The sequence below is a fragment of the Camellia sinensis genome, chromosome 4, assembly GCF_055761805.1.
Source record: "Camellia sinensis isolate YWXY chromosome 4, ASM5576180v1, whole genome shotgun sequence".
Classification (NCBI taxonomy): domain Eukaryota; kingdom Viridiplantae; phylum Streptophyta; class Magnoliopsida; order Ericales; family Theaceae; genus Camellia; species Camellia sinensis.
The window spans coordinates 83,606,034-83,611,261 of NC_138964.1; the positions used below are offsets into that span (position 1 = coordinate 83,606,034).

The following is a 5,228-nucleotide window of genomic DNA, read 5'->3' on the forward strand; positions in this document are numbered from 1 at the left end:
TCATGCTGGAACTGTGACTTTCGTCAGGAAACTACTGGTAATGTGATTTTGGTCTTTGATTTTGATTGTATCTGTTTGATCAACTACTTGTTTCTTGCTCTGTTCAATATCACAAAAGTCATTTTTGATTTCATTCTGCTTATTTTGAAATGTTTCATATGTTAAAAATGCTAAGTGTTTGATGTGTTCGTTTACATGTTTGTTTATCTGCATTTTGTTGATCTTTACCTCTTTGTTCTTTGTTTCAATCTATTCCTATTTTTTGTTTGAATCTCTCATTTTTTTCACTCTCTCTACTTTTGTTTGAAATTATTTATGAAAACAAATTGATGTGAATGCTTTTCTAATATGTACCTTCTTAGAAGAGAGAGAGTATGTCTGACGTGTGTTGGACACAAACACATTACCTTCTTAGAAGTGTCAATGCTTTTCTAATATGTACCTTTGGAATGGGTGAATTATCCTATTTGACATTTACTGGTTGCTTTCTAGAGTCACATTTTTTCCTTCTAATTATGGTTTTGAAACTATCTCTAATGACAAAAGGAGCCAAATGGTCAGTGCAATGGCACATTTGTTTTGTAATGTAGTTTAATACATCTTTCTTTCCTGAACTCCCGAGTCTTTGACAATGACAGTTTTCTCCCTTTTATGGAATAGGTCAAATTTTTTGTCTCATTAGGAGGACATAATGCTGGTACAGCTTCTGTTCCTCTTTGTGGTGTAAGTGCGGTTATAATCTCTTTGTTATTATTACATCAAACTCAACAATATTTAAAATTCCTTCAGATATGAAGTGCGGAGAGGGTATAGGGCAATGTAGGAAGGCAGTAATAAGTTGGAGATTTATCTATAACTTGATGGATTCTAGTACAAGTAGGGGATGGCATATTATGATTATCCCAATTTTGTTGAGAAAGAAGAGGGTATAAAGAGGGTATGGCACCATTTGAAGTTTACTTATCTATATAAAAAGAAACAGTTCTAAGGGTGAGTGTCTTATTATTCTCTTTTAAATTTCAATTCAGACTTTTGGGGCAAACAGCACATCTCATGGGAACTTTAAATCTGTTTGGCGGAGAGTGTAACTAAATCCTAGAGTTCTATAACTCAAAATCAAATACATAAGCCTGTTGTCGGTTTGGATTAAAATAAACGTTATAACATCGTAATAATTTTTAATTTGAAACCTAATTTTTTGCTTTTGCAGTCTGGCAGAGGTCTACATTGCTGATGTCCAAGTATACATCTCTCGAACTTGATTCAGTTATACAACTTTACTAGTGTTGGAAAACTTTCTTACATGTGAACTTCTGAAGAGAAGATTGGTTGTATGCTTCTCTTCACTTCTTGTCAATTTTAAATCTTATTATGTTCTCTAATAAGACTTCGTGCACTGGATTTTAATTTGTGGGTTGCAGGCTCACTTGGCCCCTAGTGGTTACCTTAAACTACCAAATGTGAGTAATCTGTATTCTCTATCTACAGATGTTATGTGTATGTTTAGAGATGGTGGTTGGAAGGCCCACTAAGTTACATGGACACCTTAAAGTAAATCAAACACTCTTATCGGACACCCGACGTTTGGATAAGGGTGTAAGATATGTATAGGATACTTTTCATTGGACATTTATATAGTTGTATTTAACAATATCATTATGTATATATTGTTCTATAATTACTATAAAATGAATAAAATGTCTTTTTGACACTGTATGTTACATATAGCATCATTTTATTTCACATAATAGATTAAAAATATAAAAATATCACCATTTTTTGCCAAGTAAATGTCTTCTTAAATATGAGATTTGATGGGTTCCAACCTCTAGATGCATACCCAAGTCCATGTAAGATAGTTTGGTAGGTTTGTTTTCAATAAAATATCTATGCATTTTCTAGATTCTCATTGCTTGATTTTTTATGTTTTTGAAATGGTCGTTTCCATCTTTTATAATCAATTTCTGTCTATAATATTATAATAACCCCATTGTCTATTGTTCAATCCCATATGCTTGATATTCTATTATTATAATGACCCCACTTCACTCTTTGACTTCTGAAACTATTACTATTTTCGCAATCCTCCACCTAGTCCTTTAGTTCATTTACCAGTCGTTATTCCTTATTTTCATTTTGGACATTTTCATAAAGTTATACATTATCAATCTAGACCATTCCGGACGGTACTTGTAGTTTGTTCATTGCAAGACTAAACATAAAAACCAAACAAATTTTGTTAAGAACAAGATCACCATCCAAGAATTTTTATCATGTTGTTTGTTATTCTGATGTTTTAAGTATTGATTTGATTATTTTGTTGTTGAATGGTTAGGTTGTCTGAATCACTGGGGCAAGCCGTGGCATTGGTATGCGATTAATTGCTATTTTAATTAACAAATTTATGTGTTTAATGTTTGATTTAGTAATGTTAAGTATTGACTTCATGGTTTGAATGCTGATAATTAGCTGTTTGAGGTATGCCTTGGAGCTCCTTTGATGAATTCAGGAGAATACTTGTTTTGTTTGTTAGAAAAATAGCATATACCTATGTGAAATTATAGCTTTAAATTAAATTCATTTTTGTGTATGTTGTGTGTATATATTCTTTTATTTTTCACTTAGCAGTTTTCATCTTCTTGAAATAGGTTTTATGTGCATAAACGACCAGGCCAAGTTCATTATACCAATATTGTTAATGTTTTAGGAATAGAAATTGTCAAACTGGGATGAATTTGGATGGGAGTGGGATCCTGTTCTGCACCGTGGTGTCTTTTTCCGAGGCAAACACCATAAATTTGTGGAATCTCATTGTTTTTTCTAGATGGTTGTTTCATTTGCTAGATGGTTCTCTATTAAATATAAATATTCGAGTTTTGAGCTTATTATGTAATTTTGGAATGACCACCTTTCAATTGCAACCAAGAAAAGGATTGATGACTTCTGGTGGAAAATTTTAAAATGCTTTGGGTTCTTATTGTTAACTTTGAATGCCCTAGTAACTTTTGTGCTTTACTGATTTTAAGATGATGCTTAATGTTTTGCAGGTGTGTACATTATCTCTTGATGAAACCTGGCCTTAATGTTGAATCAAGTCTTTAAACTTGTTTAAATGGGTTAGGTGTTCGAGATTTTGGCCTTTTCCATATATTTTTTTAATCATAAAGAAAATAATTTGGAAGCATGAGATTTTATTTTAGTTCCTCTATCTTTTTCCAATTACTGACGCTTTGAGCTCTAGTTTTGGTTCTTTCACTCTAGGCATCTTTCCTCTTATTTTCCAAAATGTTGTGTGAGTTTTTCCTACTTTGGAGCTTCATTTGTTCCATGTTTTATAGAAAGTCTTATTTTTCTCTTTACTATTGGATGGAATGGGAGGTTCTTGCCAAACAACTTGCAAGTTTAGGTGCTAAGCTTATCATTTCTGCTCGAAATGAAGCTGAATTAGAGAGTCAAGAAATAGTTTTCTAGTATGTCCTTCCACTACGAACTCTAATCCCTTTTGCTCTTATTTTTCTCTTTAACCCATTTTCTTGATATGTGGCTGGTATCTATGCACAAAATTCAAGTGGTATAATTATATCATCACAAATTTTATATTATGAGATGGCTACAATGACTCATTTTGGAATATAAGGTTCATGCATAACATGGGTTACTGCTAGTATATACATATTGATAAGTTTTAGTTTATGTTTCTAATGATTCCTTGCATTTCCATTGCTTTTTTTGCACCATATCCTTTTGGTTTTTGAAATGCTTTTAAATTAGTTCAATTTTTGAATGATGAAAGAAAAAGTCTTGCTATCTAGATGGAGATGCATTTTTAGCTGATGATGAGCGGTGCTGCAGGGAAGACACCTACACCAGGTCAGGCCGTATACTCTGCTTCTAAATTTGCTCTAATTGGGTACTTTCACACTCTGCGTTCTGAGGTATGATTACAATTTCTGTAGTAATTACTATGGTGCAAAATGAAAATTGCACATTGTACATTCTGCAAATTTTACCAACTGCTTGCATACACTATTATACTTCAAAAAAATTTAGAAGAAAAGGCAGCCAATGCTGTGAGTTCCCTAGACTGATGAGATCTGTTGTAGCCATGTACTTAATTTGATACATTTCATAGTCACTAAGTTATCATTCTTGAGAGTTTTGAATTGATTTAGAACTCAATGTGGTTGGTTTATTGGCCTAATGTAAAGGTATCAGGTGGCATTTACTGATATTATTTGTCAGGAGAGCTTGAAAGCATGGACTAGAAGGTTTACTGAAAATTGTTCATTTGTGGCAGTTGGAACGTTTAAAAGTTTGATTAATGAATTGTTCTTCAGATTATTGATAGAATCTTACTTAAACAGGGCAGAAAAGATCAAATCTTTCTTGTTTGTCTTTCAGGATGGAGTACATTTGTTGTCTACTATTTATCTGTCTTACACTTAGGGATAAAATATTAATTTTGGGAGGCTTCTCTTGGTGGATGACCAGGAAACAAAATGGACAATAATTTTCTATATGCACTCATCATAGATGTTTCTATATGGAACCACTCTTGTTTTATTTTGTAAATGGCTTCTTGGTTGTTTTCTGGCTGTCTATTTTGATTTTCATAATTTCTTTGCAATGTTTGCTTTGCTTGAGGCTTTATATCTAAAAAAAGATCTAGAAATTGGGTAGTCTGTGTTCTGATCTATTCCCCTTCATAATGTGTATTGATCAGGTGCAAGCTTGGATTTGAGGAACATATATCTCTATGCTAACAAATTGGAACTCAACCGGTACCTTGTACAGTGGTGAACACCAACATTGTAGATTTTGACTTTACTAGCATTCTATTTGGATTGTAATTTTTTCATAAAAGAACTTTTTCCAAGTTTTTAGTTGTAATAACTTTCACATATGGCTCCAATTTTGAGACTCAAATGGAATGCTTGATTAAATTACAATGTTATACGGTATGAATTCTTGTCATTGCTATTCCTAGAGTGCTTAATGTTACAATTTTTTTTTTTTTATTTTATTATTTTATTTTATTTCTTTTTGCAATGGTAACAAGATGTTTTTCTTTGTTTTTTACGACGGCAAAATAGCGGTCGCTATAAGTAATTTAGGTGGTCGCAAATAATTTGCGACTGTTGCCTTGCCGTCGCAAAAAGTATTTGCCACCCCCATATTTGCGACCCCCATTTGCCGTCGCATGGGCCGTCGCAAAAGGCTTTTTGCGA

At 32.8% G+C, this 5,228-nt stretch overlaps 1 long non-coding RNA gene across 1 annotated transcript; it reads left to right on the plus strand.

The window, feature by feature from the left end:
• The first annotated feature begins 329 nt into the window (after nucleotides 1-329).
• LOC114268451 (uncharacterized) lies at nucleotides 330-4,946 on the plus strand. The gene is made up of 4 exons (XR_014365670.1): nucleotides 330-1,460; nucleotides 3,048-3,470; nucleotides 3,853-3,935; nucleotides 4,724-4,946. It is a non-coding gene; the product is annotated as an uncharacterized LOC114268451 (long non-coding RNA).
• The last annotated feature ends 282 nt before the right edge of the window (nucleotides 4,947-5,228 follow it).